The sequence below is a fragment of the Ischnura elegans genome, chromosome 1, assembly GCF_921293095.1.
Source record: "Ischnura elegans chromosome 1, ioIscEleg1.1, whole genome shotgun sequence".
Lineage (NCBI taxonomy): Eukaryota > Metazoa > Arthropoda > Insecta > Odonata > Coenagrionidae > Ischnura > Ischnura elegans.
Genome location: NC_060246.1, coordinates 76,770,304 through 76,796,005, shown reverse-complemented (window position 1 = coordinate 76,796,005; position 25,702 = coordinate 76,770,304). Strand labels below are relative to the sequence as shown.

Genomic DNA, 25,702 nt, shown 5'->3' with positions numbered 1-25,702 from the left:
CAGAGCTTCGGTAACTATGTACGTAGAGCTTCAAGCGTACCGACAGAAGATGAGTAGTGATGACTTCTGAACAGGGTTGACTAGACGTGTTCCATGTTATTTGTTGGAGATACTCTGGGTGATGCGACTAGACTAAGCTAGAGGGGCAGCGCAAAGCGTTTAGACAATCTACCAAAATACCTCGGATTACGTGGCAGAGTGTCCAATAATTGCCATAGAGGGGGCGGACTGGATAGCGTTTAGCTGTAACACCCAAAGTTGTTTTCTCCGTGCAATTTCAATATTTCTGGTTGAGGCAAGTATGAAAAGCATGTTACTTCGAATGATATATTTAACAAGTATTCCCCTTGCGATCTTGGCAGTCTTGTAATTTATCCCTTCCCCAAAGATTAAGACAACTAATGTTCCCCCGGATTCCATTATGCCACCCTTACTTCTCCTCTAAAACAAGATCCCTTCTGTCTCATCTGAGGCACCCTTAAACACAAAGACGACATTCTGGTCCAGTCCCCTCCACCTCCACAGCCTACCCAGCCTCTTGCACCCTCTCCTCGTCCCCTTCTTGGAAATGTCTCCCTTGGGAGCGCGGAGGAAACGGAGAATAAATAAAGCGCCGCGGACGTGGAATTTCACGACGATGGAACGGTTCGAACATTCTTGGACTCGTCTGGAGCTCTTTTGTTTCGTTTGCATCTTCAGTATAAGGGTAGAATCTAAATTTGAAAGCCTCAACGGTGACATTATAATGCATCAAAATGTACCGGCGCCATTTACCATTTGAGATATTTTTTCGAGGATGATGTGTGTACGACAGACCTTAGATTAATATACAAGTATTTAACTGCAAGGTTGCTTCTGTAAAGTCTGACTACAAACTTCTTTATGCTGATGTAATTGATGTCTCGTTGGAGTTGCGTTTTACAATATGCTCTTTTGTTAAAAAGAGATGGAAGGCTACTCTTTTGAAAAAAAAGTCCATTGTACTAATTAGAAGAAATGAATTTTGCAAAATGACAGTTAGACGGGATTGATATTACCCTACGAATTAACCGAAAGTTAGGACCAACATTGAAACTTCAACTTCAGTACTATTATGTCAAAAATCATCTTATGGACAGATTATATAAAAGTCAAACTACTTCTCCTTCCTCGCGAGAATTCAGTTTGTTGGAATTAAATGTAAATTTTGTAAAACAAACAAAATTAACAACATGATAACGGACGCTATCGTCGTACTCTGCCAATCAAAACCATTACTTAACATCGGATTTTGCATTTCAATCTTGGTCGACTGTGCAAAACCTGAAAATTGCTCACCAGTATGTTTACATTTTGTTACTGCAATATCACATAGACATATCTAAGTCCTAACGCGTAGGATAGAGTCTAGTGAGCATATCCTGTATATTAGCACATTAGTACCTACAAATAAGAGGTTTATTGAGTTCAAAAATTTAAATTTAATAGAAAAGATAATCAACATAAGAAATATTTTGTTTCATCACCGAATAACTTCGCACTAATATAAATATTATATATTTGTGCGTTTTTCGTTCGCCGGTAGATTACACGCAAACGGAATGTTTGTGAAAACAGTCTCCTAGCAAAAAATGTATAAGCATCCTAAAATTAAGTTTGAAAAAAACAAAAATAATGCCAAAAACTGATTTATGCAGATGTTAAAATGTTTAAAATTCATGATAGAATAATTAATATTCCAACATGAAAGACATTGAGAATTACACCCTTTGGGCATTGAGGGCCTCAAAAATAATATACTGGTGCAAATCGGATGCACGAAAAGATGCAACAAATGCCTCAGCCACGGTTCAAAGAAACGATCTCCGCCACAATCGTCCAGCGTGGACCTACTAAACTTTCAACGACGGTGATCATATCCTGAAAACTCCACAAAGGGCGTGGGGGTGGGAGGGAGAAGGAAGGATCACCTCTCCTGTATCCATTCGTTAACACGCTCACAATATCCGAGGAGGAAGTTTCTCACAACAGCGGCGAGGCGAGAGATCACAAAAGACCTTACCTAAAAACCTTCGACTAAACAGATCTTTGTCTGGTACGGCACAAAAAGCATTCAGGGCAGGGCCTTCGAAAAGCGTGCGGCCCTAGGAGTCACTCGGGCATTATATATGACTCGAGACGTCGTCACGCATCATCACTGAGGTCCCTCGACTGGTCAAAAATCACGAGGGAAAAAATTATTACCTCAGCGCCGACGACGCCGCGGGCGCCCTTCACGGCCACAGCGTGGGAAAACTTGTGGGGGAAAAAGTTGCTCCTACGAGACCTTTATTCATCCCGTAATGGGATTCAGACCAGGCCGGGGTAAACCACAAACACACCCCCGCTTTCCCCAAAGGGACATTAAAGGAAGGGTTTGGGAATGCGCCGGGGCTCTATCGTCCGAGGTCTACGTTCAAAACAACATAAATATTTTTTCGGGGCGGTGACCCAGTGACTACCGAGTTACCTATCTCGAGCGTGGGAGCAGAGGGAGGAGAAGTGTTGTTGGTATTTAAACCTGCACAGCGACGGAGCCGGAGGGTAACAGAACTGATATAGGAGAAAAACATTACTGTTTACCTCCGGAAGATAAGGAGTGAGTAAACACTTCGTCCTTGCTGGTGTATCTAAACGATCGTATTGGAAAATAGAACCTAGTTTTTTTTATCGCCAGAATTGTGAGCCTACGTATGCGTACGAGGAAATTGAATCAACTTCCGGACAGTCATTCCTGAAAAGAGTCTGGTAAGTTAAGACAAATGACAATACAGCCCATAGCAACTGATACCCAGAATAACGAAAACGCACTTAATTTAACGACATATCTACTTTTACTTTTAGAAAACAAAGATATAACAAAGATAAAACAATGCCGACGCTTATTTACTTAACTGATCATTATTCATATGAAATGATCACGAATTACATAATGGAGAAGGGTGATTTTGTCTTCTACGCTTCGTAAAACAGTATATCAATAATTAGAGACAATTAATTCGAAAAATATTGAGATATATGTAGTTATTTGTTTAAAAAATTGCTTAAAGTACTAGGCACAAATTCGGAGAATACTGAAATGTACACAGACCAAGGCGGGGAATTATTTCGCGAAGGGAATGATATAATCTTAATTAAATCCTAGGCTCATATAATAGATTAATCTAGCCTCAAAATAGACCAAGGAATAAAGGCAAGGTGGAATTAGAGAATACTAAAGCTCATGACTTCAACGTAGATAGTAAATTTTCCCAAACTAGAAAAAAACCTGAATGCTTGAGAGCCTGAGTCTTCGGCGCCAACGCCCACCAATTTAAAGAGCGCGGTTACGGTTAAGTCTCACGGAAACACACACCGAAAAGACAACGACAGGAAACCTCTGAAAATCACTTTCTCGCCCTGGGAGGTCAAACACTCAAGAGCGAGGGATTGGACGAAATGGAAGAGCGGGTGATATGAGACGAACTCGGATACTATGTACTCGGATGGCATTTCAACCTTCTCCCCGCTCCTAGTAAACCGATCTGGGAGGATAGAAGAAGTTAGCGTCGGAACTGAAAAGACCGGATATGCGAGGACGATAGATTCGGTCCCGGTGACAAAAGAAACGTGCGCGCCGCCACGAAAGAGATTACGGCACAATGACCCGACCGGAAAAAAGCTAATCGTTAAAACCAGAGGCTCGCTCGAACATGTATATTTATTACGTATTTTTTTTCGATCGCTGGCACTCTTTTCACGAGTCAAAAAAACCAGTTATGTGAACACTTCATGAATAAGTGATGAAACGAGGTGTTCACGGTTGGCACCGGGTCTATATAAGGTAGGTGGAATTCGCCTAATAACTTCGGCGCTGAGTTTTTTCCTTCTCTCAGCCCACTGGACGCGGGAAAGACCGGAGGCTTTGGAAGGTGATTTTCCTCAATGGAGAGAACAGGAAGGGCCTATTCGTGAAGCCATCCGGATGAGACGGCATGCCCCGTGTGGCACTACCAGGAATGGACCCGACGTCGCTGAATCATGATTGGATGCCTCATGAATCAGTCGCAATAATCTGGGTTCATTGCATCAGGCCGGAATGCAATGAGTCAAACCGCTTGTCTAGTTAACATCTACAACAATGCGCATCAGCTCATGGACCAAAAAATGTTTTACAACTAAAGTCGGCATAGCAGCGGCGTATATAGATCTAAATTTCGGAGGAATGAGCTTACTTTTTTCCTCCCTGAGGGGACTACCCGAAGCCTCTCTTAACATTGCTTTGGTCCCAATGCAGAACGCAATCTCGGTCGCGCCTATCAGGAAAATTAAGTAATATTTTTCAAATAAAAATAAGGGGTCAATCCATTTCAAATCACCCAATATAAATAAAATTTGTTGCTTAACATTTTTAATTTTCTTGATTTTTTAATCATGAATTCCCTATGGGTAGAAAGTCACAAAACACTATTTGAAAAAATATTTAGAAGCCATATTTTTTTTGGCAGCCATTTTTAGAAGGGCGGCTGGGCAAATTTTGATGAAAAACGTGGTTTGCATAAAGTTAAATTTCGAAGCTATTTTAAAAGATATCAGAATAATTAAAAAACCAGTGAGTTTAGCATGAAATGAACTATAGGAATTCATTGTTTTAACTGCTCTATCATGAAAGAGAGTCAGTCAAACTTTTTCTGCAAAACCTCGGGAAAAATTTGTCAATATTAACTTTTTAAGACCTAAAATTTTTATGAAGGAAATGAGACTCACTAATCAAATTTTATTTTGTGTTAAATACTTAAATAACTATTTGCAGCATAAGTTTTAGTTCTGATAATGCACTCCTTTTTTTAATAGGGGTTACCAAAAATAGCTGAAAACCTTTTAACGTCAATTTTCGCAGGTCAATATCTAAAAAGGGACTGAGTGAAAACAAGCGAAAAGTTTACAAAATGTTATTAAATGTTAAATTTTATGCTAAACTCACTGGCTTTTTAATTATTCTGATATCTTTTAAAATAGCTTCGAAATTTAACTTTATGCAAACCACGTTTTTCATCAAAATTTACCCAGCCGCCCTTATAAAAATGGCTGCCAAAAAAAATATGGCTTCTAAATTTTTTCAAATCGTGTTTTGTGACTTTCTACCCATAGGGAACTCATGATTAAAAAATCAAGAAAATTAAAAATGTTGAGCAACATTGCCTGGGTGATTTGAAATGGATTGACCCTAAGCTATTTCAGCCCTTCGAGTTGGCCTTCCTCAATAACTTAAAATGAGGGATCGACATATTTAGGGGGAGTCAAAATCATTGTTGCGCTAGGTGAGAAAATTTTTAGTTCACAAATCCCATGTTATTTTACCTTTAAATACATACGAATGATAATGACAAAGTATTACTGCATACTGCGGACATGCCTTGGCGTATGATTTATTAAACTAATTACATTTATGCACTGAATTGTTGAGGCCTTTACTTTGTAGAATTCCATATTTCCAGTTTTTGTAGAAAAGCTAAGAAATTTCCTTCCAAACATTAATTACATTTAAAATATCTATTTTCCTTAGTTCGGGGGGAACCCTCGCCAGTTCAATCCCTATGCGATACATCCCTGCAGTAAAGCATGACACTGAAAGATTGGCAGGAGAGTAAGTTTCAATATTACTCAGTATTCTTACCTGACCTTCATAGGCTAAATGTTTGGAATTCCTCATAGACAAAGAATTGGCATCGAAAACCATTTGTAGCAATAAAATATCGTGAAATCGAGTGATGAGCAGATAGTTGTCGATATTCAATAGCATGAAGTTGGTGTTGATCGTAAATTATCTAGAGTAGTTGACCGTCGTTTTATAATTTGAAATTCAATCATTACTACTTTCCTTAATAACCAATACCAGAATAAAAAGGAACCTGTTCAAACAATATTATTTAGATCAAACTACAAAACAGCGATAAAAATATGGTCAAAGGCAATTAATTTCACTAGAAATTACCTCAAAATATCTGAGGTTAAAGGTATTCCTGTAGTCGTATTTTGATTCTGAGATTTCTTTGAGATGCAGAATAGTGAAGAAAGGCCAAGCATGCTAGGTGGTAATTTGTGGGACCATGGAAAAAGGATTTCCAGACAGGTTTATGGATGGGGATTATGAGAAGTAGTGTTGTGGTCTACTCTTTGATACACGGGGTTGTGGTCGTTTTTTAAGATGCCTTCCTTCCCTCCTTATGAATTCAGAGGCGAAGTTGGCCAAGAAATATTGCCCGAGAATAGGGTGGTTTCCTATTTTTTTAAATTGCCTAAATCGAAAGATTATTACTCCTGGAGTTTGAATTTCTCGCTTTAGATTTTCGAATGACGATATATAACTTTCGCGAATAAACGAAAAGTGAAAATTTTCAAGCGCGCGAAAACGCGACGGCTAAGTAGGAATGATGGGAAAAGTCCGTGTGACGTATTTCTGGTTCCAGCTGTCGGCGTGTGAGGTGACCTTGGGGCGAGGCTTGAGCGCTGATACGACGCAGGCTGCTAGAAGGTAGCTGAGTACCCTGCTAACTGGTAGCGCTTGGCTTAAATAAGGATTATTATTCCCCTATCAAACGAAGGAAACTTTCCGAAATTAGGTATTTTTAATGTGTGATTATTAAGAGATGTTTCCCTGAGCTCTGTGCCTCATGCATGCATCAGTAATCTCAAGGCCGTTTTACACGGGGCACGGAATTGCGCAGGTTAGAGCTGCACTAATTTCTAAAATGACGTGGAATTGCGCGAATGCATGATCGAAATTAGAACAGGGGCTATTTTGCCGTCTCGCATCCACGCATTCTCGCATGTGCTCTAGCAATTCACCGCTTTACACGACGCAATTTTGATTGCGCCTTCGCACGTACGTCAGATTGCGCAATTCCGTGTACCGTGTAAAACGGCCTTCAGACAATGTAAAACTCCTGACTGCCCGTATAGCACCTACGTCCCTGTGACGTCACGTGGAGTGGCATCGCATGGGCGCCTATCTGGCTTTTTTCACATGAGGTTAAAATTGACCATTAACATTCGTGTAAGCTGGGATTTCTAAAACAAAATAATTTGAATTTTACGAATACACTAATGGTGTGTAACGAATTGCAGTCAATTAGATCGAAACTTGAAGCATTTACGCGGAAGGGCTCCATATTAATAATGAAAAACACTTTGTTACTTCCACAAAATTAAATGGGTAAATTTTGTGGAAGTAACAAAGTGTTTTTCATTATTAATATGCAGTCAATGCCTTTCGTTTTCTTTGATGAAGCAAACTACCCTGATAAAAAGAAGAACACAATGGTAATTTCCACACTTTTAATATTACAACTCAGCACCGACCATGGTTTCAACACATAAGTGTCATTATCAAGGTAACACACAAGGTAACACAAGGAAACTTATGTGTTGAAACCATGGTCGGTGCTGAGTTGTAATATTAAAAGTGTGGAAATTACCATTGTGTTCTTCTTTTTATCATGGATATAAAGAAATTCCACAAAATCGAGCCGGATACGATTTTATACAAACTACTCTATTGAATCTGGCCTAATTAACTGATTTACCCCAATAACGAACGAAAAAGCGTTATCAATTATTATTTGTATACATCGAAATCGATTTATGAGCCAAATTTTATCTACCTAACCGAAAAATTAATGAAATCAATTTAAAACTTTTGAAATTTATAGGTTTTCATTGCATATAGCAATGGTTTCTGGTAGAAATAATATTTAATATTGAATCATATGTATCCAAAGATAATGGGTACCTCACGAACCACTATTAAGTAAAATCGAGTCATTAACCACATAAAATATTTCTCTTAGATGTGCAACTCCAGAAAATCATTGCAGGTGGACATCGTAGACAAAGGCGGCACAAAAAATTTAATTTGATTAAGATTGCTCACTTTTACGCAACGCGACGCTGTGAAAATTTTAAATACTGCACCCTTTAATGGAATGGCTTTTAAATATACTAAGCCTTAAATTCGTTTTCCCAAATTCTCCACTGCTAAAAGTTTTAATTCGCTTGAAAGTCCACTTTAAAGAGTACATGCTGAAAACCTCCGACGAGGGGCATTAATAGGAAGCTGAAATGTTCGAGCAGAGATACAACATTCCCTCAGCTGACGGACAAACAATTCCAGACTCCGAAAACAAATGATAATGCTTCCGAAATTTCTTTCGTAAATCTTTTTCTTCTTATCAACCTAAGTTCTGACATATTTGTACATGAAAAACAAGCATTGACGAAATCCAAAATAAATCTCAGCATTTATTTTCGTTGGGATTTTTTTTAGAAAATAGAGTAGGTATAACTGACTGAAATGGCTTCAGATTTTTTAAAACAATTTAGTATCATTAGGAAATTTTTAACAGTGCACCTTAATTAATTAAGCACGATCGCTTACTGGGTGGACAGTATTGTACGATGTTTCGGCAGCTTGGTTTGCAACCAATTTTTCTATTCCCTGATCGCGGTAGAGGAGTACGCTGCATAAACGTCGCATATGGAGCCGATCATTCTACTGACAATGAGTAAACATTTTTTCCCATGTCAACACCTTCCACTTCAATTTACTTTCTGAATATCGCGCTCCTGTTCCTATTCTTTCGGTGGCTCCTTTTGAATGAAATCGTAGGTAATGAAATGATATTTTTTCGTTTATGATCAACGAAGATCAGTGAAATAAAAAGTGATTATTAAACATCGAGAACACAACTATTGCTACTCGTAGAAAATAATTTTATTCCTCCCAATGCATCATATTTCATGAATGTGTGCATTATGGAGGTTTCGACATTACTTAACTTTCAAAATATTTATACTGTTCCCCTAAATAGTGCTAAAATTATGAACATCTGATGTCGAACTACACTCGTCATCGCGAAATTTGGCATCTGTAGTGCATGACGATCTAGACTCATTTCAGCGCAAATGCGGATGTAATTCTAAAATTCTAACTGTCCGCCTATAAAATTCATTGGTGCTGCCCGCTAGAAGACAATAGCAAGGGTTTGTTCCCACGAACTCCTCGTAACTCCGCGCATGGGAATGTAGGAGGGGAGATTCTCGGTAGCGCCTTGTGCCCTGGCTCCTATATTCATGGCCTTAGCCCGTGGCCACTGTGCGATGCACTACCGCGGCCTACCGCTTCCAGGAAGCCGCTGTACCGAGTTCCTCCACCGTCCACCAGAGGCCACTGACAGCGCTCCGCCGACTCTCGAAGCGGCCTAGCAGCAGCAGCAAGCGAGAGGCGGCGAAGAACCCGAATGACTTTCGGAATGAGGGTGGGAGGGGGGCGTAGGGGAAGTAGGGGTGGGGGGAGATCAAGCGCAGCTCTTCGGGGGGAACTCGTCGGCGCTGTGGAACGTAGCGAAGCGTTGGAAGAGTCTGTTTGGAAGCAGCGAGGGAGGCGCGAGGGGAAAGAATCTCTCGCGCACCAACGAAACACGACGACTCATCGACATTTAACCCCAACGTGGATCGAGTGAAAACCGAGAGTGATAATTTTTTTCAAGCGACGGAAAAATAAACCTTTCAAAGGTTTTTTTTCGCATGTGCCCAGTGTTAACGCAAAGAGAGAAGAGTTTGTGAAACGTGGTTATATCAGTGCACTGTTTCCCAAATAAGAGAATAACTACGACCCTTCCCCGATCGATCGCTCACCAAGTGAGAGGATACGCGTATTTATTCGCAGTAAAAAGAAATAAAAATAATAAGTCCCATTTTGTCATACCTTCCTCCATCCCTCCCTCCCTCCCTTTAACCCGAATACGACGTCCGCACGCGTCAATTGTCCCGGGGGGAGTGTGCGTGGTCCAGGAAGACTGGAATAAAGGTCGAGCAAGAGACGGAGAGGCTGCGGAAGATCGGCTGGGAGGAGAGAAAGCGGCTCCACGGGCCAGGACTGAAGATTTTTTTCGGTCGCGTGAAGTGAGTTCATTGGTGAAGCCCAATTAATACATATTGGTTGATTATAATTATTTTCCCACCTCACAGCATCCCAATCCAACTCATAAAAATGGGTAAACCATAATACTCCATGCCTAATCAATATGATTTCATTTTGGGTAATTTTATTTTATCAAGTTGTTGCTACGCCTAGTGGATACACCTCATGCATGCCATTACATTTTATTTTGTTCAAATAACGCGTAACTGTATGAATTACATTTTTAGAATGTGATAAATGGTTCGCAAATACGATTTTTAATGTTAAATTTTTAATTTTATCGAGGGTAAACGAAAAACGAAGCGTATTACTTTCGGTGGAAATATTTTTGCAGCGGAAAAGATTCCTCTGGGTTCTATAGTAATTGCAGGAGCATAATAATTCGTCTCTTTATGATATAGATACATTATGTCACTTAATAAAACAGCCACGATTATGTGAGGACCACCATAGCCGACTACTTGTCGTAAGCCAGCCTTACCACGGATGACACGGCAGGTGTTAGTCGCTTCTAGAGGCAGCAGAAGTGCTATCGTAAGCGAACGATTGACATGCTCAGTTAGCGGTACTAATAGTGCATTTACCGGCAAACAAAAATGCCGAGTGCGAACTAAGGAGATATCACCGGCTACTCGTCGCGTAAACTCGAATATAAAAGACCAACGTGGCGATTTGAGCGAACCAAGAAGACTGCATAGGCCCTGGTCATAGTAGGTTCATTTACGTTTCCATTTTGGTGGTATTTTAAGCCGTTATCAGTTATCACAAATGTCTGCAGCGCGACGGTGGGTGAAGAGCGATCAATTTATTTTCAATATCTGCAAAAGAGTATTTGCACACGCGAGATATAACATTGTAAAGTATGAATCCGCGAGATAATACCGTGTCGAATATGAATATCGGTTAAAATGGCTTATTTTCCCTTGAAATTTGGATCGCTCTGCCGTCAGCGTCGCGAGTGGCGGCTTATGTAAACTCATTAAAATACGCGGATTGAGACAGCACCTGTAGTACCCAACTGGAGAATCCTACATTTTAATATAGTAGGGGCAAACATTAGCGACAAGCAAAGAAGAGTGGTCACAAAGGAGAGTGTGTTTGTAGCGTTGTAGCGCCAGCAGCCCTCCCCTTGTAGACGCAACAGTGGCAGGTGTTGCGTCGGCCGACGGCGGCTGCTTCTTCGCACGGGCCCTTTCCATCCCTGGCCCGGTACTCCACCTGCTGCTTGACCAACCCCTCCTCCCCTGTGGTCTCCATTAGATTCCATCTCAGATGATGGTCGGATGACGAAAGGGCAGCTGCGCCGAGAAAATCAGTATCGTCGCAGACGAGTGATTGAAGGCCGTCCGAGAACGACAAAGAGTAGTGTCATTCGAATCATTTGTATTGCGAATGCGATCAAATTTAGGCTAATTGTTAGGCTAATAGGGGATCAGATAGTGTGGTGGTGTGTTGGCTTCTTAAGTAGTGGACCCGATTAAATAAATATATAGGCAAGTTCAACTCGACTTTATTTGCTACAACCTCGATCGGTTTCAACGCTCCCGTATCATTATCAAGAGGAAATACCGAGGTTGTGGCTAATAAAGTTTCTGAATAACATTCCCTCTTGATAGGACACGGTAGTGCTTAGACCAATCAATCTAGGTTCACCAATCTAGGTTGTACGGAGTAAAGTTGTGTAGAACGGACAAAGTTATCAATATATTTATTCAACCATAATGGTAGCTCGCAAACAATTGAAGATATAAGATATCAAATCCCAGCAGTGGCTGAGAATTTTCTTTGACTGCCCAATGTCCTTTCGAGTATTATTTACGGAGTACTTCTAGCACAACAGTCCGTCCGTCAAATGAGACGCTAAGCCACGGCCCCTCTGCGTGCCTTTCGTTAAGAGCAGTCTTATGCTGATGCTAAGTTTCTCTCCACTACCCCCCTGTCCTTCCCTTATGGCGCAACTGACCTCAGATGTGGATCAGCTCCTCCAAATACCTACCACCACAGCTTCGAGTGGCTACATTTTATTCCTTGAAACGAGATGCTTCCACCGATGGAACAATGATGCTATTTCCTTATTGATCAAAAGTAATATAAATTAATCCAATTCAGGATGCGTGCTGATTGGGGTCCATCAATGCAATAAAAACCACTCTATCACAGGCCTGCAGGAAGAGTTTTTATCGCACGCATGGCAACACTCTCACGAAGATATGATTGCTCCTAAAATAGTCCTCATTCCCGTTGATAATTATGACATCCGTCCTGCCTCCCTTGAATTAATTCAACAAAAACTTAATAGACTATTAGTGTACTAAGTTTTTGTCGTGTTGATATCGCAAACGCCTAGTTTATTTGTGAACATTCTAAGTATATCCACGAAGACGTGATAGCCGCGTCTATTCCTGGCCGTCTCGGACTCGGTAAGATAGAGAGTCGAAATGCAAATCCGAATATTTGGGGGACGTTACTGGATATTAATTTTCCTGGAAAGGTTTCCAAGGGGAGATGGCTTAAAAAAACTTCCGAATCCACCTGTCGGCGGGCCACTCCTAAATAATGGCCAAGCCCGGACGGGCACACCTCGATCAATCTCCGGCAGTCCCAAGAGGACCTTCTCGGGAGGTTTTCCTGACCCGAGAGAGTTCATAAAATTGGACTTTCTCGCTCGTTTCAAATTCACGACACGTTGCCAAGTCTTTTCGAGTCGGGCGGTGGCGAGGGAGGGCCGGGCCAGAGACCGTTGGATCAACCGGCAGCGGGCGGACGAGGCTGCATTCCTCCCGATTTCGTGGCCACCGCAGCGGCGGCAGCCTGTTGCGCGGGACTCTTATGTGTTTATTTTTTTCGAAATCTCTGTCTCTCCTCCCTTTCTCATAAGATATACACGAAATAGAGAGATGGAGGAAACTCGTTTGCTTCATACAATTCATCGCATCATCATTTTTAGTTTACTAAGTATCATAATTATCTTTCAGAGGAGGAAAAACAAGACGAATAGATCCCTTCTCGGCTTACGACTTAGAAATCCTCATATCCCAAGCCGGTCATAGCTAGTATACGTACAATTTACGTAAATATACGATAGTATACGTAAATACGGTATCATACGTTTCACATAATTTTAATATCCAACGGTTGAATGAGGGGGCGTGGCAAGGAAGGAACTGTTTGGGATCTGATTGTTCATGGAGCAGAAATGATTTTTCATCAGGGTCATACAACGTTTGTTATTAATATATAATATTCGGTCGGTAAAGGTAGGTTTACATAGCGCATTTTGCGAATTACTCTGGCTTGCCTCTTCCTAATTGGAGTTCCATTTTCAACTCGCAATAATGCCCACTCCCTTTCATTTTACTTTAAGATCTCATACGAAATTTTGGTTAATTAGAAGAAATCATCGAGATTAGTAGAAAAAGATCGAGGTACTATCCAAAGTCATAATAAAAGGATGTCATCGCTTTTTAATTGATTTAATGAATTTTGATATCATGGCTTAGGGTCTTGAAAGGAGTCGTTTTCGGATAACGCCACTGAATTACGGCAGCTGTACACCGAAATTGTTTGCTGATCACAGTGATACAAAAATCGTGATTTTTTTAGCATCCGCTCGTCCTTCAGTACAGGATCGACAAACAACCTCTGCGTCCCCCTCCAATCTTGATGTATGTAGTTAGTTATTTATCTCATTACGTTAAAAATCCTGTTTTTATAAAATAATTTTTTTTAATAAATAAAATATTTTCATTACATTTCCACAAACACGTAATACATCCTATACAATTAAACATATAATCCATGCTTTAATAAAATACCCTGGTTAATATGTATATCACACGAAAGATGTACGCCGTGTTATTCATTTCTAAAATCTAAGTTGACTCCACTGGTCTTTTTAATCGGAGCCATCCATTTGTTTTGGTGGGTTCGGACCGGCCGCTAAGTGACCAACGACATAGGACCCACATTATGTAGTATCATGATCATTCAGAGAGAGAGAGAGCGAGAGAGAAGAATAAGACGAATCGCTCCTTCCCGGCTTACGATTTAGAAATGCTCTTGCCCCGAACCGGGCATTGTCAGTCACCCGTGAAATTGAATAGAATTGGCGTTGATTGCGACGCCGCTCGTCGAGGTGGCATGAGGTCGAACCCATTTCCCCCTCCCGCCCAATCATTCTCGCCCCCCCCACCCCCCCGTCCACTCTCTTTCCCCCACCACGCCCTCCCTCATGCTCCCTCCCTCCCGCGATGGACCCATTTCCACGCGCAGCATCCGCGGATATGTCAGCCTCGCAGCTCGAGGCTATAACGAAGTCAAAGAGTCAAGTCTGAAACGGCAGCACTCCCAATATTGCACTGTTAAAAGGTGACTAAAAGTGATGGGTTTACATTGTCCGGTGGGCCTTAACCGGAACTTGATACTGTCGTAAACTTAGCGTAGGAATAATTTCAATTTAATATAAATCAATGTAGCTTAGAATAATGTTTTTCTGAACAGCTGAACTTAGAGTGAAGGAATTCATTTTCTTCGGCTTTTTATAAACCGGAACTAAGACTACGGGTCAAATATTTTATTAACCCTTTTATAAGTTTCATGCTTAATTATTTGAAATTTTCATTAATGCTAAGTAGTACTCCGATACTGGGGTCATGTAATAGGAAGCTCAAGGGACGTTATCAAACCCACTTATGTTTATTGGCGACTCTCAACAGGAATGGCTTGGGAGCTACTGAAAGCTTTATATTGTGTTTTAATTTTAAAAATCAAAGGGGCATTACTAGTATGTTTACATATTTTCACGCAAAGTACTTATTCGTGACGCTATGCTATTGTTGTTAGGCTAAGAGTGCTTGCATATTCATTATTATGTTAGAGGTAATCTACGCATCATGTTTCGCCAAATATGCTAATCAAATACAAGCCTTCATTTAAACTAGTTTTCATGTGTGCTTCTTGCAGATACGCATACGCTCTTCTACGGTTTAAATAGACAAATAGCTATTTAGTGAGGAACATTTCAAAACATTGTCAATATTTATTAAGATTCAAATAGTTCTTGGGTATGAGTCTTGGTAAAAACTGGAATCGAGGGGTTTAAAAACTAATAGTATGACCGGTCCCTCAAAGGCCTAAATGTAAGCACAGTGTTTTCATAGTTCAAATTATTCAAAATCTCTCTATTCGTCTTCGATAATGACCACATAGCTGCCAATTCTTCCCCTCTATGATGTGAAAACACGGCGTTGATATATGGACGGCGGGTGCTTATCTGCATAATGCGTGAAAGCGTGTTCAGGCGAGAAGTCTCGTCGGCAGTCTGACGTTCAGAGATGACGAAATCTTGAGTTATGAAATCGATAGCGATTATTGGTCGATGGCCTGTGGACATATTCTCCTATTCGACATATGTATGACTCATTTTGTCATGGAAATTCTTGCCAGTTATGACAATTTATCAAGATACAAAAAAGTCGTGAGAAGGTTAAGTTACAATGTCAGGATTTCCTACAAATCGCAGTCAGATAGGCTTCAATATTTGACCGTATTATATTTTAAACCGGCAGCCGATATAAGCATGGCTAGTTGAGACGATAGTGAAAATCGCACAAAAAAGTACTGTCTTGTATAAAAATGTGATAATTAATCATTGTCACATTAAGGCAATTGCTCTGGTTATACTTCAGCAAACTGTAATGAAAAGCGTAAATAAGCACTTCTTCCTAATAATGTTAAATATTTAGCTCAAAAAACATAAAAAAGGATCACATTTTTCCAATAGAAATGTAATTCAATATCATATCAACTTGTTCGCCTTATACATGTAACAGGTTAGATTTGTTCCATCATACGAAGCATAAATGAGACGACGAGAAAACGACTTTCTGCATACAACTTGCGCTGCGTTTGGAGAAAGAAATCTTGAGGAGAAAAACATGCTCGATATCTCTTGAAATTCATCCTTGAGGGAAAGTGTGAGCACCAATTGATTGCTTCTCATAAGACATAATAAATATGGCTGCCGCGGCCTACTAGTCGGGGCTGTCATGGGACATCAAGCAAAGTGGCCGCGCAGAGAGACATATCGTGTGTATGACTAAAAACGTTATCTAGGGCAACGGATTAGTCACGCTCCACGAGGTAGATGAAAACAATCGTTTCACAATAGAAAAGTGCGCCATGCTACAGGTGTTCTGGTGACGAATGCCAATGGAATCAGTGTTAGCAAACCTGGCGTAGCGGTATACAAACTTTACCATGCAGAAGTATGATTTTTAGCTGCCTAAATAATTTTGCGGAGTTACGCATTACGCATGTTTTTGAAGGCCTCTGTAAAATAATATATTTGTGACTTAAAGAAGTGACTTAAAAGCCTCAGGAAAAAAAGGCTGTACATAGAGAAGATATAGAAAATTTACGAATTTAGCGCGAATTTTAGTGTTCAGTATCCGAGGAGTGACCACAAAAGATTTTGAAATCCATGAGAAACAATCCCTTCCAACTATTTAGAGGCCTCCCTTTCTGTGAAAATAAAAATAATAATTAGAGGATAACAAATTTCTTTACAGATGTCTTATTGTGTCGTCAAACTAATTTTATTCAGGGGTATTGTATCCAAGAGATAGCTAAAGATTCCTGGAGTGATTTCAAAGCAGATGTTTTACGTTCGGTGCCTGTAATTTTTGAATAATCAATTTAATAAAATCGAACGCTTCATCGTCGTCTGCAGATGAGAAGAACCTTTGGGCGCTGAAATGAACCTTTACGATAGTATGAATGAACTTGATATGATGAACTTGAACGATAATATAATATCACGTCCCAATCAATGCCTACCTCACCTATCCAAACTATCCTTCGAGTTGAATCACTGAGTGAGTGATCATGTATAAATCATAGTGTTAACCCATTCAGAAAATACGGCGGAGAGAACGAGGCAACGAGAATAATCTCATCCAAAGAAGCGTGTCCTGCATCCATGAAGTTAGACGCAATTATGACCATTCAACTGCAAAAATCCTCCAGGCGTTGAAACTTGCAGGTGCAAAGTTGACTCACCTGCGAGATACGCCCTTTCCCGGGTGAAAAATATATTTATAATGTCTTGAAGCGCAACCTGTGCAGTGGCACATGTCAAAAATTGACTCGCGCGGTTTTTAATTATTCCGGCAGACGAAGAGGCGGGGGCGCTCACGGTCGGTAGCTAGCGACTGATAGGGCAGCGGTGGGCGGAAAGCTACGGTTAAAAAAGGTGGAGGAAGGTGCTCTTAGGGAGATAGCCGGGAGAGTAGAGGAAGGGTTCGGGAGGTGTTGTTCGCTCCAGTCTGAAACAATTTCGTATCTCTCTCGTCGTCGGAAGGATCGAGCCGAGAAGAAGCACCTCGGAAGAGTGGCATGTAATTGAGTTGCCTTCCTCTTGGGCCTCCCCTCCTACCTTCACTAGCGCCTCCCGGCGGGTACTGTGCTAATGAGCGCCACTTCTCTTTTTTTCACTCTCCATTCCTCTTATCACCCGGGGACGTGGGTCGACGTTATTTGGGTGTGCCGGCAGGAGGATCTGCTTAAGGTGGCTTCAAGGTTTTCCCGGAATAGCAGCGGCTTGAGATCAAATAATGCGTTCGAACCCAACTCAGGTAGGGTGAAATTTGGAGGAGTCTACGATTTCTTGATTTCTACGGGAATGATTTTCTGGAATGTCTCCAAATCGGCCTGTACCAGGAAAAATTCGGTTGGATTAGTCAGTATGCCATAAATACATCGATACTCGAAATATTTTAAACAGTTCATTCAGTAGAACTACGATCAGAATTTGAATCACAATATAAGACATTTGCTCGTTTTAATATTTGGCTGACTGCAAGAGTTTTTTAATAGCCTATAAATAATGTTACATGTTCATTAATATCTGTAGCCACTTAAAAAATCATCAAATCAGGAAAAAGATTCAATTAGATTTATTATCTTCGGAAACTTTTCGAGATTCGTTTTGATACTTTTTTTTACATATTTAACAATGCATATATGACTCCGAATCACTCTCGACTCGATTTCCACGTTGGTATTCCGAGACCTCACTCAAGTTCCAACTCAAATTGAGCCACCAAGCTCCACGATGTCAGCCGCCACCGCATCCCATTTTTAAAATGAAATGTCTCTCGTTAAAATACTTCCACGTTTGACATTTCACTCCACTAATTCTTGTTCTTGATATAAGCAAGAAACCATAAATGAAGATATATTAGTGTTACTGCTGAGCTGAAGTTAGTTTCTGAAATACGAACTCCTCAAACTTAACTTGAGTTTGAAACCTGAACCAACGAGGTAGCGTGAAGCCTCAAAATTGGGTCCGGTTCCGCAACACAGCTGTAGGTGTAGGACCATTTAATCCCTCCCTACCAATTTCGCGATGTATGCAACCCACACCCCTGAGAGGTTTTACTGTCGGTGGGTAACTCAGGGTTTCATGTTCAGGGGATGATTATCGCCCATGCCCAATTTTTAGCAGGCAGGTCGCATAATTTTCCATTGCGCCAAAAACCATTTAATTTTATTACAAAAAACAGATAGAACGGGAATAACGTGATTTTCACTGATTGTGAATAGTTTATTTTTAAAATTAAGTCCATAAAGGTTAGCAGAAACCTGAAAAACATTCGGAGGTACTGATGCACGATTAGAACTTCCTACAATGCATGTCTGTTGAACGAAAAATTATTCTCCAGGCGAATTTTATCTTTCAGTACTCCAGAATGATTTCTCCAAAAAAGTAATAAGTATTAGGCCTCCGATGGTATTGGTAATCTAAATGTTGTGGAAACCCTTGGGGTGGAACCTTGAGCCATGTGTAATGCACAAGAGCCTGGATTGTACCAAATATGTCGTAAAGCTTCGATAAAAATAATTATTTTTAAAAATTATGATAAATCATCAATTTTCATTGATAAATTCTCATTTCTTATCAACGGATTGCACTGAATAATTGATTATGAACACGATGCCTTCACAAAAATCCGGTCCTGCCGCCAGACCATTCTCAGTTCTAAATTTTTTTGGAGCGCTGCTGACACTAGGATGGTGAGGAAAATGCTAAAACAGAGCCATAACCAACGAAGTAGCTGAAGCGGTTGGTCCCCGGGACAATGTTGGAATTTGCTTGGCGCCGACAAACTGGCGTCTCTCCGACCAAGCAGACGATCTTCCCACCCGGTAGTCGCCCTTGCAGGTGTCGGGGCAAAGGGATGGGCTTCCTTAATTTTTTTTTGCCTCCGGCAGTTAACGATCGCTAAGCGCCATATAGTTGGCATAGGACTGCCCGACCCAAGTCGCTACCGCAAAAGGATCGTTGGGAATGGTATTTAGTGGTAACCTAAGCGTCCCTATCCGTTTTTTTCTTCGCCCCTGCGTCGCCATTCCATATCATCCCTGCCAAATTATTGGTGAGCACTGCAGGGTCCAATTAGATGGGGAGATCAACAAAGCTCCTGCAGCCAAAATTTGTGGAACGCAACACCTAAAATTGGGGGGATAGTATGGTAAACTAACGGTAGGGTCATGGTAAAGGGTACTTAGTAATGATCACAGTGTACTCGCTGGTATCAGTCATGCTATGACCAATTCCTACCTCTCGAATGATGATCCGATTTTTGAAAAAATTTCCACTCTAGCTTTCCATCTAGAAGGCTTGAATTCGAATACCAACCGTTTGAGGTGGGTTTTTAATGAAGACGACATACCTATTTCACAAATCATCCTCAGATGATCCCATTAAAAAATTATACTTCTTTCTTCATTTCAGCGCGAGGTCTGTAATCCTTTCTCCCTCTTCCTTTCCCACTAACCTAAAATTCTTATCTCTTTTATGATTTTCAGCATTCCCTCCCCATAGAGAACCTACTCGATCCATACAGACTCTCTGTCTCCTCCGTATCTCATCAGAGGTTTCCTACCCTCACCCACTATGGCTCAAACCTAGTCGCTTTCTTTCCTTATTCTCTTCCATATTCACATATCGAACTGGTCCGTTACTGGAATGGTATCAGAGCCCATATTTCCTATTCGCACATCGCTTCGCCCCTTTTTTTCTGGATTTTTTTTCACTCCTACTCAATTATTTTCATAAAATTTATTCTTTACGAAAAATAAAAAATAAACGATTAATCTAATATTTTCATTTTCTGTCAGTAAAACATATCGATGGCTATGTTCTAACAACACGTATCTCAAAAATAGCAACTTTTCAGGAGAGCAACAGAAACGATTTATATTTTTAATTACACTCTGAAATTAAAAACCAAAAATTCATAAAACTGAAAAAGAAGCACCCATTTGCAAAAAAAGAATTGTTTTTTTGCTTGAATTTTATTTTTTTAATGCCGTTACACTTTGTTTAAGATACCTGTCTCAAACCGGCCAAATTTTAAGGTAGGTGTTGTTCCTACTTAGCCATCGATATCTTATTATGAATAATGAATTTATGTAAATAATATATGTAATATAATACATTTATCGTCAAATGCTGACGATCAAGCTCTCTCTGGTTTCTATCTGGATACTGTTTTTTTTTTTGACAACGGAGTTTCAAAGGCAATCACTTCGAGGACGATGAGAGTTCATCTCCACCCGGCTTGGAAAGCAATAATGACTGATTAAGCATCTTATTTAATATAATAATTGAGAGGGGGAGTTCTAATTAAAGGGGCCACCATACAATCGTGCGCTTATGCCTCCGCCGTGAGTTCCATTCGTACTGCTCCCGATCAGCTATGCTTCAACACTAGACGTGAGACGTGATTGGATGGTCATGTTGGAATGAGGCATTGGGGTCGTGAGTCAGTGCCGTCTGCGCAATATTTGCGGTTGCATGCACGGCTATAGTCACGACTGTCCGAGACTGAATAAGGAGTTTTACACTTCGGAAACGGTGAATACATGCTATTGCACCACCACGAGTTGAAACCGAGTCAATTATTTCCCTCCGTCTTACACTTGCATTTAATTATCTATATCATAAGAAAATTTACACGTGAGGTCAATATTGTGTCTCATAAAAGTTAGGTGTCTTCACTATTGCTAATTATTTGTAAGAATTGCTGCCAATTTTCTACAAAGGTTTCCTGTCAAAAACACATGATAAACTGGCCATTATATTTATTGTGTATTACGAAAAGAAATCGATATTTCGATGGAATCATACTGATAGAAATATTACGAAATAAAATATCTGATAAAATCTTGCGCATGGGTGGAAAATGTGTACATCAATAGATAGCATCACGACCTACATTGCAAGCAGAGCGACGTAAGTCCGAGAGCTTGCAAGAACATTTAAACAAAAAGCTCAAAAACCACAATTATCGTGCATATAAGCTTTAGATACACTACAACTTGTCCCTGGAAAAGATAGTTATTGCTAACCGACGAGTCAATGAACGAAACTGTAGGCAGAAAACTATTTATATTTACAACTGCTAACAGAGATAGATAGATGTTTGGCTTCGTGATATATTATTCCATTAAATTTAAGAATCGTAACCGTGACCCTCCGACTGTGCCTTTTGCAACCATTGCCACTTACCTGGAGGCATCACACCTACTCGACTCATCTAATTTCGTTACATATTACAAGTCTAAAACTTATTAAATTCTCAGGGTATGAAAAGTATAGCCTTTTCAATATTTGCTAGTATCCAAAATTTGAAATTTTTCCGCGAAGATTTTCCTAATATAATTTGTCTGTACTCTGAAAATTTCAAGATGATAACTTAATTTTTTAAAGAATAATTCTTCACCAATAATACAAAATACGACTGTTCGAGAGGGACTAATACGAGACTGTCGACAAGCGTGCAGAAACACTGAAACCAAAAGGATGGATCGCTCCTTCCCTTCACCAACTCTATCGGGGAAACCCCATTCACCATCGGGAAGGAAATTCCTCCCCCAATAGAAGATGGGAAATCTGACCGCCCGCGCCGGCCGCCATCACGGACGGGACCCATCAAAATAGATCGATTAAATGGCCCATCGCAAGATGGAAGGGCCGCGTCGTCTCTCATTCCTCGGCTAGCCAGATGAAGGGCCCAAAGAAGAATGAAGGTGAGGGGGGGGGGCGTGGAAATGGGCCAACTCCTCTCCCTCCCCGCCCTTAATCCTCCCCATCCCCCGAGAGGGGCCGCTGGAATGTGGTCCAGGTGGCGGAGAATGGACGGGATGGAGCCGAGAGAGGAATGAGCCGAGGCGATAGGTGAACATGTGCGCTGTTTCATGAGGCACTGAGACCTATAAGTCTATTCTAAGTAGGTATCCCCGCCGCCTATTAGAATCTGAAGTGTCCAAATCGAATTTCAGCTATAGCCAGCGTCATAATAAAAGTCGAAGCGCTCATAATTAAATCTTCTCTCTATTTTATTCCATCTAACGAAAAAAATTGAAGGACAACATGCCCTTTAACCCCAAAGTCATGTTTTTGACAGCGTCCAGATGAGCGTTTCCCAACGTTATGGAGCTGAAAAAGTGGGCAATTATTCAGTAATGATAATTTGGAAAATTGATAAGCGCAAACCGCTCAGCAGTGCATGAGAGTGGTGATTATATTTCCGAATAACTATAGGTATGTTGAGCGGAGCGTAATATTTTTTTGATGATCTCAATTAAAGTCTTGGCCAAGATGTCCCTGCACACCGGTTATAAAACACAGGCCACCTTACGGAACTTGATCAGAATTGATGTTTGAGTACAAATTGGCTGTTAGTCTACGCTAACTCTCCCATCAAACTTCGTAGAAACAACTATGGCGTAGAAAATAGATGGTGAAAAACACTTCATTACCTTGTTTTCCCAAAATTCATTCGCCTTAAGTGGCCATTAGATGCGAGTTCGCCAGAGCGTAGAAGTTTTTTCAAAAACCCAACCACGAGGCACGCAACATATATTTTGAGATTTTACGATTCATAACTTCCGTGATTGGCAAAAAACGGTGCCAACGAAAATTTTCGTTAAGTATTTCGACAGCGTGCGGAATATGTTTTTTGCCTACCAGTGCGTGTATCTTTTTCATAAGATGAACCATGGAAAGCTATGAGAAGACTGTCTCAGTAAATATGGCCTGATCTTATTGATCTTAATCGGTGGCTGATTCAATACAGTAGTGGTTGATGGAAAGAAAGTTTTCTAGTTCACTTTGTGGGCAAGGAAATATCCGTGGGATAGACAATACCCGTTGAAGGAGACAATTATGCTGATGCATCAAATGTATGTAACGTTAGCGGGGCAAACTTGATACTATGATAAAGGCATGCCCTTTAAAATCGACGGGAGCGTAACTCGGGCAAGGTCGTGGGTTCAAATCGCACCCGGGACGCTGTTGCCAAGTTTTGTTTTGTTTTCTAATCCATGCACGCGGAATTTCCGCAGCCAATTGAGAACGCGATTGATGAAAATGGTACGTTGATAAGAGACGAGGTGACATTTTAAAGGAATTGACCCTTAAACACCGATAAACGTTGATCCTGAATCCACTAAATCCATCTAACGCTGCATATGGCTAATAAGTTTAATATGGACGGAAAAACATCAATACTTAGACAGTAGGTACTAACCGATGGCTCCCTTCTCTCATAGGATAACATTACACAAAACAAATGAGCATTTCCTCTCTTCTCCTTTTCCTTAACGCCCTTTATTTTTCAATTTTTTGCCCAAAAATATATTATTTAACTAACTCTATGATCAAAACTACGTACAGCAAAACATTTATCTAGTGAGGAATGAAACCATAAATGTGGTAAAACCCGTAGAAAATGTGAAATCAAAATGCAACCCTCTATGAACCAGTGGATAAAAGCCTTCGTTCCTGACCTTCGGTCTTCGTAATGACAGCACATAGCAGAGATATAACAAAAATACAATACGTCGATGTGAAGAGATTTGCATCCAGAAACTGAAAAGGGTTAAACGGTGCCACAAGTGAAGGATCTCTACGTCTCCACGGGGCCTAACAATGGATGAATGCATTCCTCCATGGTCTAGCCGTCAAAATATTCACGCATGGATCCCTTCGTGGGCGCCCCCTGGCTCCGCTTTGATGAAGGAAAAGGTCTAAGAACTTTTATGGACTGGGACTCTTGGATCCACCACGTTGCGTGATGAGAGGCATGAGATGAATGCCATAGGGGGAGAAGGAAGTATTTCTCCCTCCTTGTCTTGTGTGGAAAGAAATGCCGAAGAATAATATCGGGGGGTGTGCGCTCTAGAAGTAGTCACGAAATGCCTATGATTTTCCTGGACGCCCCTCGATCCCCTCCGGCACGCCTCGCGGGGGTTGCCTAGGAAATAGGACGATGTCACGCGCGTGCGTTGTCGGTGGGACACGAACGAAAGAAGACACGGCACGCGGGCACGTTTAGACCCACCGAGCCCTCAGGGGAGAGACAAAGGGTATTGAGGGGAGACCACCGATCATTATTATTTGGCTCTCTAGTTTCTCACGGAAAAGCTCCGTTGAAAAGGTTACCGGTCGCTTACTGTGAACTACTATCGAAGATATTGCAGTAATGTCTGAAAATCACTACTTTGCATCAATAAATGATTTTATTACACGGATTTTATGAATACCTTCGATCTGATAACTATTAGAAATGGTTAATGGGGTTATTTATCCAGGGATCGGCGACATTCAATGAATGAGGGCCTCCTGCCGAATGAGTATTGCTACAAATAACTTTATTTCCGTAAAAAATATTTTTTTAAGTAACGTCAGTTGGGTATTTAAGTATTAAGTAAGGTATTTAAAGTAAAGTATTTAAAAGCAGTACAGTCTATCTATAAACACTCACGTAATCATTATTTTGCCGATTTTTACCGCATAATGTAACAGGGAAATTTCATACATCGGGGAAAAGCAAAAAAATGCATAAAATTTAGAATGATAGCAATAACGATTATGTATAATCCGATTTTCATTTAGTTATGTCAGTTTCAATTTCAATTGTAGTTCTGATTCTAGTTAAACCTTTACAATCAACGCTATAAACTCTGCCCAAAATAGTAGAGAAATCATCCGGTAATTTGAGAAACACCAACTCGGAAACATAGAGGAAAACTTTGGTTAACGTTAAAAAATAGATGTGGGTAATATATATTTTTCTTAAGTTCGTGACACTGGTAATGGCTAAATTAAAAAAATAAATATGTTTACTCGAAGCATTTTCAACGAACAACAAGACGGAAGGCAGTCCGATATTCCCTTTCCAGGAGGAAGCACGCTGCATGTGAGGACACAAGTCGGAAGAAGTGTTTCACATAATAAAAGAAAAAAAATTGCATAGACCACCCAAGTTTTCGCGTCAGCTTCTGAGAGAGAATGAGCGCTCAGTAAAATTGTCGATGAAGATATTCAGCTGAAATATGGCAGGGACGCGCGGGTTATCTCAAACGAAAACTAACAGCATTCGACTCGGAATAAAAAATGCCGCTAGCATGCCCGAGCGATATTTGGTCGCGATAAAACGTCTCCCGTGATGAGTTCGGAGTCGCCTCGTCCAAGGAACAAAGTAGCAGCGCACCGCGCGCGCAAGATTTAACGCCCGACTATCCACTCCTCCATTATATCACGTTTCAATCGGCTCGTAGCGGGTCCGGTCTCGCTCAAATAGGCCGGGGATCGTCCGCCCCGCGCCGTAACTTATGGCCCTAAGTGGCACCTAATTGGATCCGCAAGGACCA

The 25,702-nt window shown here is 40.8% G+C and overlaps 2 protein-coding genes across 2 annotated transcripts in view; one reads left to right on the top strand and one right to left on the bottom strand.

Moving 5' to 3' along the window:
* LOC124163669 (dedicator of cytokinesis protein 3) overlaps nucleotides 1–25,702 on the bottom strand; it is a 166,208-nt gene that overhangs the window by 60,625 nt on the left and 79,881 nt on the right. The gene's annotated exons all lie outside the window — the stretch shown is intronic.
* Nucleotides 9,405–25,702, top strand: part of LOC124163679 (innexin inx3) — an 87,132-nt gene continuing 70,834 nt past the window's right edge. Inside the window, exon 1 of the mRNA XM_046540752.1 lies at nucleotides 9,405–9,960. The gene's annotated coding sequence lies outside the window, so the exon portion shown is untranslated. The remainder of the gene's footprint in view (nucleotides 9,961–25,702) is intronic.